The sequence below is a fragment of the Oncorhynchus mykiss genome, chromosome 2 (genome assembly GCF_013265735.2).
Source record: "Oncorhynchus mykiss isolate Arlee chromosome 2, USDA_OmykA_1.1, whole genome shotgun sequence".
Classification (NCBI taxonomy): domain Eukaryota; kingdom Metazoa; phylum Chordata; class Actinopteri; order Salmoniformes; family Salmonidae; genus Oncorhynchus; species Oncorhynchus mykiss.
The window spans coordinates 96,627,100-96,640,884 of record NC_048566.1 but is presented as its reverse complement, the minus strand read 5'-3'; the positions used below and the strand labels follow the sequence as shown (position 1 = coordinate 96,640,884).

Below are 13,785 nucleotides of genomic sequence, written 5' to 3'. Positions count from 1 at the left end.
TATTTTTTTGAACGGGTACTAGGTTCTGGGATTTTATGATATGCATTATAGAGATTATTATAGGTCGTAAACGTAATCGCAAAAGGAATAGATTTCCATGAGACAAATGTCGGTATTGTGTAGTTGATATCTGTAGAATGATAACGTCAGAGGTCCAAATGAAATCCCTGTTCAAAACTAAAGCAGTAGCACTGCCGTGTGGTCACAGAGTAAAACACTGATCTATCAAATATAAATTTTTCAACAGGCCATGTGGATTCATCGGGGATCACCCCATTGGCTCTAATCCAGTTTAGATTTGATTTATTTAAAACGAGATTATTTTAGGATTCTGAGTGACGCAGCGGTCTAATGAGTTGCATCGCGGTGCTCGAGGCGTTACTACAGACTCGGGTTACGATCTCGGGCTGTATCACAACCGGCCGTGATCGGGAGTCCCATAGTGCGGCGCACAATTGACCCATCGTTGTCCGGGTTTGACCGGGTTAGGCTGTCATTGTAAATAAGAATTTGTTCTGAAACTGATTTTCCTAGTTAAATAAAGGTGAACAAAAATATATAGTGGTTTGCAAACCCGTGATTTCTCCAACATGTGTAACGCTTCAGTGAGTGAAATTACGTTGTTACTATTTTCCCCGCCCCGCAACGCTTCTGTCCGACGTGTACACCGCTCCAGTTGTGGGAAATGACGCCGCGCAGGACACGCGTGGTGAAAATAGTCATTGGTTTTCAGTAAAAATAACTACCGCTTCTTCTGAAATGCAAGCTCCCGCATTGAGCGAGGAAAACAGTGAAACGCTTACAGAAAAGACCAAGGAGGAAAAGCAACCGGACACCATTTCAGATGAACCGGGTGTTAGCAGCGTAGACGCACTGCTGAACATGGAAGTAAGGATCGCGGAATGCGGGCAAGACGGAGAAGAAGGGGACGGGAAACCTGCTTCAGAGGCAGATGAGGAGGCTGCGGAAGCGGTGACCGCGGCGACAACGGTCGCAGCAGCAACAGGGGTCGCAGATAATGATGATGATGAAGAAAAGACGATGGGATGCAAACTTGCTAAAACAGATGAGGATTGCACGGACCCTGAGAAACAGAGTAGCCTAGTGGACGGTGGTGAGAATAGCGTGACAGTTAAAGATACGGCGAAGAAAAGTAAACCAGAAGAACAGCGAGAGGAGAGCAAGTCGCCCGTCACAGTGAGTGACTGTGTGGGAAAAAGCAAAGTCCGTGACGATGCTCCGGAGCCCGGGCAGGAGAAAACAAGCACCAGAGGTGGGGACCGCGAGGAGCTGGTGGTGGGAGACGAGGCCAGCGTAGAGATGTCATCATCGGACGGAGAGCCACTCAGCCGATGGATTCAGAGGACAGGTTGGTACTTGGTAAACTATACAATTTCAAGATAAATGTTTGGAACACGGTGTTAATTTGTTTTATTTCCCCCAGGCTCTCAAACAAATAAGCTCACAGGAATGCTGACTATCTGCAGTTGAGGCTACAATTTTTCCAATAACTAGTTGCTGGTGCTTTCATCAGCTCAGCTACGTTGTTGCCATGCAGATGTGGTGCCCTCCTTCCCGCTGCTGCGCCACAATCATATCCTGAAGGGAATGTGTTAATGATTTGTGAAGCGTATGCAAAGTGTTGGCTACAAAACATTAGTAACACTTGCTCTTTCCACGACATAGACTGACCAGGTGAAAGCTACTATCCCTTATTGAGACAGGTTGAATAAGGATTTTTAAGCCTTGAGACAATCGAGACATGGATTGTGTATGTGTTCCGTTCAGAGGGTGAATGGTCAAGAAAAAGATTTAAGTGCCTTTGAACCGGAGTACGGTAGTAGATGCCAGACGCACCAGTTTGAGTGAGTCAACAACTGCAACACTGCTGGGTTGGTCAATGTCAACAGTTTCCCAAGGGTGTTTATCAAGAATGGTCCACCATCCAAATGACCAGTGGTTGAAAACAGGTCATTGATGAAAGAGGACAAAGGAGGCTGACATGACGGGCTACAGTTAGTCAACTGACAGTCCAGTACAACATTGGTGCCCAAAGACCCATAGAAGAATTTACAATTCGTCGTACCTTGACACCGTAGACACTAGAGGTCGACCGATTCATCGGAATGGCCAATTAATTAGAGCCGATTTCAAGTTTTTATAACAATCGGTAATCTGCCTTTTTGGACATCGATTATGGCCGAGTACTTTGTAATCCACGAGGAGACTGAGTGACAGGCTGACCACCTGTTACTCCACGAGGAGACTGCGTGGCAGGCTGACCACCTGTTACTCCACGAGGAGACTGCGTGGCAGGCTGACCACCTGTTACTCCACGAGGAGACTGCGTGGCAGGCTGACTACCTGTTACTCCACGAGGAGACTGCGTGGCAGGCTGACTACCTGTTACTCCACGAGGAGACTGCGTGGCAGGCTGACTACCTGTTACTCCACGAGGAGACTGAGTGGCAGGCTGACTACCTGTTACTCCACGAGGAGACTGTGTGGCAGGCTGACCACCTGTTACTCCACGAGGAGACTGCGTGGCAGGCTGACCACCTGTTACTCCACGAGGAGACTGCGTGGCAGGCTGACTACCTGTTACTCCACGAGGAGACTGCGTGGCAGGCTGACCACCTGTTACTCCACGAGGAGACTGAGTGGCAGGCTGACCACCTGTTACTCCACGAGGGGACTGCGTGGCAGGCTGACTACCTGTTACTCCACGAGGAGACTGCGTGGCAGGCTGACTACCTGTTACTCCACGAGGAGACTGCGTGGCAGGCTGACCACCTGTTATGTGAGTGCAGCGTCAAAAGGAGACAAGGTAAGTTGCTAGCTAGCATTGTCTTATAAAAAACAATCAATCTTCACATAATCACTAGTTAACTACACATGGTTGATGATATTACTAGGTTAACTAGTTTGTCCTGCGTTGCATATAATCAATGTGGTGCCTGTTAATTTATCATCGAATCACAGCCTACTTCAACTTCGCCAAACAGGGGATTTAACAAGCGCATTAGCGATTACCTAACCATAAACATTAATGTCTTTCTTAAAATCAATACACAGAAGTATATATTTTTAAACCTGCATATTTAGTTACAAAAAGTACATGTTAGCAGGCAATATTAACTAGGGAAATTGTGTCACTTCTCTTGCGTTCAGTGCAAGCAGAGTCAGGGTATATGCAGCAGTTTGGGTCCCCTGGCTCGTTGAGAACTGTGTTTCTTCCTAACAAAGACCGTAATTAATTTGCCAGAATTGTACATAATTATGACATAACATTGAAGGTTGTGCAATGTAACAGCAATATTTAGACTTAGGGATGCCACCCGTTTGATTAAAATTCAGAACGGATCCGTATTTCACTGAAAGAATAAACGTTTTGTTTTCGAAATGATAGTTTCTGGATTTGACCATATTAAAAACCCAAGGCTCGTATTTCTGTGTGTTTATTATAATTAAGTCTATGATTTGATATTTGATAGAGCAGTCTGACTAAGTGGTGGTAGGCAGCAGCAGGCTCGTAAGCATTCATTCAAACAGCACTTTACTGCGTTTTGCCAGCAGCTCTTAGCAATGCTTGAAGCACAGCGCTGTTTATGACTTCAAGCCAAACAACTCCCGAGATTAGACTGGCAATACTAAAGTACCTATTAGAACATCCAATAGTCAAATGTATATGAAATACAAATGGTATAGAGAGAAATAGTGGACGCGTCATAATTCCTATAACTACAACCTAAAATTTCTTAACTGGGAATATTGAAGACTCATGTTAAAAGGAAACACCAGCTTTCATATGTTCTCATGTTCTTTGCAAGGAACTGAAACGTTAGCTTTCTTACATGGCACATATGGCACTTTTACTTTCTTCACCAACACTTTGTTTTTGCATTATTTAAACCAAATTGAACATGTTTCATTATTTATTTGAGACTACAAAGATTTTATCTATATACTATATTGTCCAGGAATGGTTCCACAAACATGATAGTGACTTCAGCTTACTGCAGTGGCCAGACACCAGATCTGTGGGATGAGACGGAACAAGCTATTCAGAGTAGAGATCTGCAACCAGCCAACTTGACAGAACCGTGGGAAGCGATGGAGACAACCCGGTGTTATGCTTTCGACACCTTGTAGAGTCCATGACCCGACGACTTGAGGCTGTTCTGAGGGCAACTAAATATTGGGAAGGTGTTCCTAATGTTTTGTACACTCGGGTGTATCTGCAGGTCTTCATAAACCGGTAATGCATACTTCATTTAGCTTTTAGTCGTTTTGATTGAAACAAATATGTGCACTTTCATCTTGTAAATATCAACTGTGCCTCTGTTCTGTTCGTTCAGCCTGGAAGTCTGTTTTGCTTGACCGTTGCATTTGAATCAAGTGCTCGAATGTGTATCTTAAAACCCCCTGAAATGGTATGAGGGGCCAATCAGCAGCAGCAACGACAGGTGACACACAGGCAGTCTGTTCAAGTACAGTCGGGCTTCCAGACTTTACATAGGTTGCTTTAGACAGGCAGCACAATTCTTTGGACCAATCAGATCAGCTTTGAAAAATATCTGATGTGAAAAGATCTTACGTGATTGGTCAAAATACCCATTAGTGGATACAATATCAGAATGGGGCTGCCTGTGTAAATGCAGACTAAATTCACAGCTGCACCTGTTCCTCATCGTCTGGCATGTTTAGCTTGTCAGAATAAAGACCTTGTTCACTAGATGGTTGTCTGATAGACTCACATTGAGATGTGTTATGGTGTATTTCCCTAGTCGCTTTACATCAGAATGATGACTGTGTGCATCGCTCTCTCTCTGTGTCACTCTCTCTCTCTGTGTCTCTCTCTCTCTGTGTCTCTCTCTCTCTGTGTCTCTCTCTCTCTGTGTCTCTCTCTCTCTGTGTCTGTCTCTCTGTGTCTGTCTCTCTGTGTCTCTCTCTCTCTGTGTCTCTCTCTCTCTGTGTCTCTGTCTCTCTGTGTCTCTGTCTCTCTGTGTCTCTCTCTGTGTCTCTCTCTGTGTCTCTCTCTGTGTCTCTCTCTCTCTGTCTGTCTCTCTGTGTCTGTCTCTCTGTGTCTGTCTCTCTGTGTCTGTCTCTCTCTCTCTGTCTCTCTCTCTGTCTCTCTCTCTCTCTGTGTCTCTCTCTTTGTGTGTCTCTCTCTCTCTGTGTCTCTCTCTCGGTGTCTCTGTCTCTCTCTCTCCCTCTCTCTCTCTGTGTCTCTCTCAGTCTCTCTGTGTCTCTCTCTCTGTGTCTCTCTCAGTCTCTCTGTGTCTGTCTCTCTCTGTGTCTGTCTCTCTCTGTGTCTGCCTCTCTGAGTCTCTGTCTCTGTCTCAGTATCAGCAGTACCCTGATGGACATGGAGAGCACGGTATCCAGCGGACGCTCCACCCCTGCCATGATGAATGGGCAGGGCAGTGCCACTCCAGTACCAAGGGCCAGGCAGTGGGGAACAGCTGCTGCTGGGACCAACGTGGCCTCTGTTTCACCTGCAGCCCAGACCTGTCTGAACACATCAGGGGCCTGCACGTCGACGGACAGAGAGGAGGGGTGGGTAGTATCAGGAACCAGGACAAAATAGGGTTGTGTTCATTTGGGAGAAAACCTTTTGAAACTGAGTAAAACAGGAAGGCACTAGCTGGACTTAAACCATCGTTTTAAACTGGTTTGCTACTTTTGGCCCTGATGAACATGACCCAGGCTTCTTTATAATCAGATCAAATTTGATGACCAATTTATGCAGAAATCCAGGTATTTCCAAAGGGTTCACATATACTTTTTCTTGCCACTGTAAATCAAAACTGGATGGTTTTTGGAGATAGATGGGGGTTGTTGTCCATTAGTTTACTCTAAGTAGGGGAGAGGTGGTAGGGTTAGGGAGAAATAAACTCTCTCTCCCCCATCCCCAACTCTCTCTCTCCCCCCCATTTCTAACTCTCTCCCCCATCTCCAACTCTCTCCCCCATCTCCAACTCTCTCCCCCATCTCCAACTCTCTCCCCCATCTCCAACTCTCTCCCCCATCTCCAACTCTCTCCCCCCATCTCTCTCTCTCTCCCCCATCACTAACTCCCTCTCCCCCCATCTCTCTCTCTCTCCCCCCATCTACAACTCTGCCCCCCCCCCCCCCCCCCCCCCACACACCAGGTGTTTGTGTGTCTGTGGAAGGGCTGTAAGGTGTACAACACTCCGTCCACCAGTCCAAGCTGGCTCCAGAGACACATGCTGACACACATGGATGGAATCCCTGCGGTAATTGAACCCACAATTTTAGTATTGTTAGCAGGTTTCGGCGGTTTTCTGAATGGTGACCTGCTTATCACTGACCTCTGTTGCCAAAGCAAGTGAGGTAGATAATATACAATATCTCTCTCGTAGTGTGTGGTGGGGGGCTGCAATGCCAGCTTTGCATCGTAGGGGGGGCTAGCGCGCCACGTTCCCACCCACTTCAGTCTGCTCCTCTAAGCGGTCCAGTCAGTCTAGACTCAAGGAAGAGTCTCCCTCTAAAGCTGGGCTTACTAAGAGGAAGAAACGAACGCAGATGAACAAACGCAGGCGCTCGCTACGTACGTACCTACTACAGTGCTGTGTGTGTGTGTGAAAAATCTAATTTTATTTGTCACACGCTTCATAAACAACAGGTGTAGACTAACAGTGAAATACTAACAGGTATTTGTTCAACAATGCAGAGATAAAGATACGAAATAGAAACAATGAAACAAGGAATAAATACACAGTCAATAACAATAACAAGTTAAAATAACATGTCTATTTACAGGAAGTACCGAGTCGAAGTGCAAGGGTAGGAGGTAATTGAAGTAACGACAGTAACATTTCAAATGAATAGCCTGGCTGTTTATTTTCTTAAATCACTAAACACAACAGGCGCTTATTAAAGACAGGCTTCTAAAATTTCCTTCATGACCTCAGCTTTTGCTGAGCGATCACAACACGCAGGTTAAAATATCAAAACAAACACTGAACCAATTACATTCATTTGGGGACAGGTCGAAAAATCATTAAACATGTATGTCAATTTAGCTAGTTAGCTTGTTCTTGCTAGCTAATTTGTCCTGGGATATAAACATTGAGTTGTTATTTTACCTGAAATGCACAAGGACCTCTACTCCGACAATTAATCCACACATAAAACGGCCAACCGAATCGTTTCTAGTCATCTCTCCTCCTTCCAGGCTTTTTCTTCTTTGAACTAATATGGTGATCGCATCTAAACTTTCATAGTATTACCACGACAACCGGCAACAAAGTTTGTCTTTCAGTCACCCACGTGGGTATAACCAATGAGGAGATGGCACGTGGGTATCTGCTTCTATAAACCAATGAGGAGATGGGAGAGGCAGGACTTTCAGCGCGATCTGCGTCAGAAATAGTAATGACTTCTATTTTAGCCCTTAGCAACGCATATGCTCGTTGACGCTCGCGAGCAGTGTGGGTGAAATAATTGAATAACATGGATTTCGAAATTTATTTTGCGACGCTCTTGCACGCGACGTCTCCGGTCTGGTCAGCATGTTGGCTGTGTGCTTAGGGCCGTTGTCCTGTTGGAAGGTGAACCTTCACCCCAGTCTGAGGTCCTGAGCGCTCTGAAGCAGGTTTTCATCAAGAATCTCTTAGTACTTTGCGCCGTTCATAGTTCCCTCGATCCTGACTAGTCTCCCAGCCACTGAAAAAACATCCCTACAGCATGATTCTGCCACCACCACCACTGTAGGGATAGTACCAGGTTTCCCCGTGACGCTTGGCATTCATTTGAACATCTTGGCCATGTTCTGTTATAATCTCCACCCGGCACAGCCAGAAGAGGACTGGCCACCCCACGTAGCCTGGTTCCTCTCTAGGTTTCTTCCTAGGTTTTGGCCTTTCTAGGGAGTTTTTCCTAGCCACCGTGCTTCTACACCTGCATTGCTTGCTGTTTGGGGTTTTAGGCTGGGTTTCTGTACAGCACTTTGAGATATCAGCTGATGTACGAAGGGCTATATTAATAAATTTGATTTGATTTGGAGCTCTGTCAGAGTGACCATCAGATTGTTGTTTTTTTATTAATATGTTTGCGTGTTTCTATTTTTCTTCATTTTATTCAACTGTTAACATGCACCTGCAAAAAAAGATAGCTCAGATGTGCAAGAAGTGCCCTTATGAATTTTTAATAAAACATTTTTTTTGTCATTATGGGGTATTGTGTGTAGATTGATGAGGGGGAAAAAAAACATTTAATCCATCTTAGAATAAGGCTGTAATGTAACAAAATGTGGAAAAAGTCAAGGGGCCTGAATACTTTCCTAATGCTGTAGTAATCTAATCCTGTATATAACATTTTGTGTGAAATTATTATTATTATTATTCTCCTCTTTGACTACGCAATTTTGGCAGTTCATACTTGCGCCACTAGAGGGCAATTAGTCTATTTCTAAGGGGTATATAATCAAATCAAATTGTATTTGTCAAATGCGCTGAATGCAACCTTACCATGAAATGCTTACTTACAAGCCCTTAACCAACAATGCTGTTCAAGAAATAGAGTTTAGAAAAATATTTACTAAGTAAACTAAATTGCTGAAATAAAATAACAATAACGAGGCTATATACAGGGGGTACCGGTACCGAGTCAATGTGTGGGGATACTGGTTAGTCGAGGTAATTTGTACACGTCGGTAGGGGTAAAGTGACAATGCATAGATAATAAACAGCAAGTAGCAACAGTGTACAAACAAAGTGGGGGGGTCAATGTAAATATTCTGGGTGGACATTTTATTAATTGTTCAGTAGTCTTATGGCTTGGGGGTAAAAGCTGTTAAGGAGCCTTTTGAACCTAGACTTGGCGCTCCGGTACCGCTTGCTTTGCGATAGCAGAGAAAACAGTCTATGACTGGGGTGGCTGGAGTCTTTGACAATTTTTGGGGGGGCTTCCTCTGACACCACCTGATATAGAGGTCCTGGATGGCAGGAAGCTTGACCCCGGTGATGTACTGGGCCGTACGCAGTACACTCTGTAGTGCCTTGCGGTTGGAGGCCGAGCAGTTGCCATACCAGGCGGTGATGCAACCTGCTCTTGATGGTGCAGTTGTAGAACTTTTTGAGGACCTGAGGATCCATGCCAAATCTTTTCAGTCTCCTGAGGGGGAATAGGCATTGTCGTGCCCTCTTCACGACTGTGTTGGTGTGTTTGGACCATTACAGTTCCTTAGTGATGTGGACACGAGGAACTTGAAGCTCTGGACCCACTCCACTACAGCTCCATTGATGTGGATGTGAGCTTGCTCGGCCCTCCGTTTCCTGTAGTCCACGATCAGCTCCTTTGTCTTGCTGACGTTGAGGGAGAAGTTGTTGTCCTGACACCACGCTGCCTCATTGTTGTTTGTGATCAGGCCTACCACCCTCCTGTCGTCAGCAAACTTGATAATCGTTTTTGAGTCGCAGGTCGGCCATTTTGTGAACATGGAGTATAGGAGGGGACGTAGCACACACCCCTGGGGGCCTCCCTGTGTTGATGGTAAGTGTGGCAGGTGTGTTGTTGCCTACCCTCACCATCTGGGGGCGGCCCATCGGGAAGTCCAGGATCCAGTTGCAGTCAAACACTCTACACAATGCTTTAGCCTCAATGCCTTTGGTCATCTGTAAAGATAGATTAGAATTGGACCACACACTCACAGAAACCCAGTTCGTTTTAAGGCTCCCGAGTGATGCAGCAGTCTAAGTCACTGCATCGCAGTGCTAGAGGAGTCACTACAGACCCTGGTTTGTTCCCGGGCTGTATCACAACCCGGCCTTGATCGGGAGTCCCGTAGGGCCATGCGCAATTGGCCCAGCGTCGTCCGGGTTAGGGGAGTGTTTGGCCGGGGTGGGCTGTCATTGTAAAATAGAAATGTGTTCTTAACTGACATTCCTAGTTAAAGAAAGGTTAAATAAAATGGAAGTTCCTTGGGGGATGTGAAGTGCTCACCGTTTCACAACTGAAAACTGTCACCCGGGGTTTTTCACCTCACCTAGCATACACGTTCCGGTATCTCCCTCGCGGCCTTGAACACACACATACACACAGGGAACAGAACTGAAAACCCGGAGAAGTTTGACATTTTTTAGGAACAGAACCAGAACCGGGAACAAAAGTGATCTCTAGTTTTCCAGGAAAATAAACATTTATACATTCTTAATATCTAGTATATAATTCTGTAATTCAGTGAAGTCATGATGCTAGTAAGAGCCTAAACACATTCCAACTCGTGTCATGTATTGATGTTTCAAGCCAAGCTCCCTCCATATCCACCACTCTCTCTACCCACCTGTGAAATTTCTGTCGCGTTTCGCGCCTGCACTTATATGAACAATCAAACATGCAAACAACTACCTTACCTGTTCCATAGCAAGCTGCTCTAGCCGCGTTAATGGTGGAGTAAATTAATAAACTCAATGTAAAAAAAAACCTGTTGATTTCAAGGGTTCAAACGTGAATGAAAAGGAACTATATGAACCATTTAGTAGTAGTTTTTGGGGGATTCAGAACTTTATGTCGTAACACTGGAACGGAACAAAAAAAAAATAGGGATTTCTGTTCAGAATGGAAAGATTGGAAAATAATTTTGGTTCCAACCCTCAAAATATTACTTCTCACTTGTGACAGCACTCGGGAGGAAGTCAGGATGTTGTCTGGCTCTTTGTCAGGAGAAGTGTGACAGCACTTGGGAGGAAGTCAGGATGTTGTCTGGCTCTTTGTCAGGAGAAGTGTGAGAGTAGGACAGACAGCTCTTTTCTAAATATATTTTGACATGGAAAATACCCTTGATTGATTTTCAGCCAACCAGGCAACACATTCTTTCAACTCTAACCCCGTTCTATTGAATAATATGTTCTGCTCATAGTTAATGTACACATTTGCAGTTAAAAAGGAACCTACTCAGCCCTGTTTAATGTAGTACAAAGGTAGTACTAATGTAGCAACAATGAACCTTTTTAAAAAGCTGTGTCATTTCACTATGTTGTCATACTGATGATCTTCACCAGGAGACAGTGGTGCTGGTGCTGGTCTGGTCTCGCTGCTGTCTCGCTGCTGTCTCGCTGCCGTCTCACTACCGTCTCGCAGCCGTCTCGCTGCCGTCTCGCTGCCGTCTCGCTGCCGTCTCGCTGCCGTCTCGCTGCCGTCTCTCTGCCGCCTCGCTGCCGTCTCGCTGCTGTCTCGCTGCTGCCTCGCTGCCGTCTCGCTGCCGTCTCGCTGCCGTCTCGCTGCCGCCTCGCTGCCGCCTCGCTGCCGCCTCGCTGCCGCCTCGCTGCCGCCTCGCTGCTGCCTCGCTGCTGCCTCGCTGCTGCCTCGCTGCTGCCTCGCTGCTGTCTCGCTGCCGTCTCACTGCTGTCTCACTGTACCTCCTCACCTCTCATCCCAGACTCTCTCTGCTCTCATACCAGTGTCTCCTCTTCCACCAGCGAGACCTCATGATTTCTTTGACACCCAGACCATGGATGCCATCAGACACCGGGCCATCTGCCTCAACCTGGCTATTACACACACGGAGAGCACCGGCAACGGACACTGTGTGGTGTTTCATAGCACGGTTAGTCAACCACTTTAAAAAACACTTGGTCCTGCTACAACAATCCACAAGGGACTAGTGGATCTCTGAATCCCAAATCGAGCCCTAGCCCCTTGGTACCTTGGAGATCTAAGAGGATTGGATAGGTGTTAGCAATATGTGAGTCACCACCTGGATTCAGTCCAATGTAGCAACATTTGAAATAGTGATTTTTCCATTGGAGAGAGACTCAGCGATTCAAAACAGTACATCATACACTGCAGTTCAGGAACAAAGGGAAAGTCTGCTTTGAAAGTTGATCAACTTGTAGTAGTCGTCCATCACAACTGATACTAGTAGTATCAGTAGTAGTAGTAGTATCAGTAGTAGTATCAGTAGTAGTAGTAGTGTCAGTAGTAGTAGTAGTAGTAGTATCAGTAGTAGTAGTAGTAGTAGTATCAGTAGTAGTAGTAGTATCAGTAGTAGTAGTAGTAGTATCATTAGTAGTAGTAGTATCAGTAGTAGTAGTAGTATCAGTAGTAGTAGTAGTAGTATCAGTAGTAGTAGTAGTATCAGTAGTAGTAGTGGTATCAGTAGTAGTAGTAGTAGTAGTGTCAGTAGTAGTATCAGTAGTAGTAGTATCAGTAGTAGTAGTAGTAGTGTCAGTAGTAGTATCAGTAGTAGTAGTGTCAGTAGTAGTAGTAGTAGTAGTGTCAGTAGCAGTATCAGTAGTAGTAGTAGTGTCAGTAGTAGTAGTAGTGTCAGTAGTAGTAGTAGTATCAGTAGTAGTATCAGTAGTAGTAGTAGTAGTGTCAGTAGTAGTAGTAGTAGTGTCAGTAGTAGTATCAGTAGTAGTAGTAGTGTCAGTAGTAGTAGTAGTAGTAGTAGTAGTAGTAGTAGTAGTAGTAGTAGTAGTAGTAGTAGTAGTAGTAGTAGTAGTAGTAGTATCAATCAAATTTCAATCAAATGTATTTATAAAGCCCTTCTTACATCAGCTGATATCTCAAAGTGCTGTACAGAAACCCAGCCTAAAACCCCAAACAGCAAGCAATGCAGGTGTAGAAGCACGGTGGCTAGGAAAAACTCCCTAGAAAGGCCAAAACCTAGGAAGAAACCAAGAGAGGAACCAGGCTATGAGGGGTGGCCAGTCCTCTTCTGGCTGTGCCGGGTGGAGATTATAACAGAACATAACCAAGACGTTCAAATGTTCATAGATGACCAGCATGGTCCAATAATAATCACAGTGGTTGTCGAGGGTGCAACATTTCAGCAACTCAGGAGTAAATGTCAGTTGGCTTTTCATAGCCGATCATTCAGAGTATCTCTACTGCTTCTTGAAACGGGTCATATATATATATATATATATAGGTCAAGTTGAATCAGAGGACAAGATGGAGCTACCACCCAATTGCTTTACCCAATCATCTGAGTCTCCACAGGTTTTTATGTATTAGGGTCAAGGGGTTGATTTGGGATTCCCAGATTCCCCTCATCCTGAAAATGTTCTCACATCCCTCTGTGCTGTGTTTTGGATCCGTCTTTCACACTTCACACTCTAGGGGGCTGTTTTTGTGAATATAGTCTGTCGTCTCACTGAAGGTTTTCTCTGTGCCCTTGCAGTGACCCTTGTGAATGTCCCTAGGGTGGGTAGACAGGAGAGACATTCTGAGTTTGAACTGTATCAACACACGAAGACCTCTGGGGGGACATGTGCTGCTTCCCAAATGACTCCCTATGTCCTACATATCCATAGGACTCTGTTTCAAACTAGTGCACTATAGTATTTTTATTTCACCTTTTATTTAACTAGGCAAGTAGAACAAATTTCTTAATTTACAAACCCTCCCCTATCCCAGACGACGCTGGGCCAATTTCGCGCCCGCCCTATGGGACTCCCGATCAAGGCCAGTTGTGATACAGCCCGGGATCAAACCAGGGTCTGTAGTGAAGCCTCTAGCATTGAGATGCAGTGTCTTAGACCGCTGAGCCACGGCGTCACTCAGGATAGGGTGGCATTTGGCTTGTATTTTTTTTATATATATTTTTTTTCTCTCTTTTTCTCTTGCTGATTGATTTTGTCCCTACCAGACGCGATACCAAAACTAACTATGAACCAGCTATATTAATTTGGGGAAAGGTGGAAACACACATGAAACATTCATGGACATTTAGCTGGCTGTTGCTAGTTAATTTATCCTGGGAAATAAACATCGGATTGTTATTTTACCTGAAATGCGTATGGTCGTTTTTTTCTG

At 45.2% G+C, this 13,785-nt stretch overlaps 1 pseudogene; it reads left to right on the top strand.

The window, feature by feature from the left end:
* Positions 1–480: 480 nt before the first annotated feature.
* LOC110500576 lies at positions 481–7,044 on the top strand (annotated as a pseudogene).
* The last annotated feature ends 6,741 nt before the right edge of the window (positions 7,045–13,785 follow it).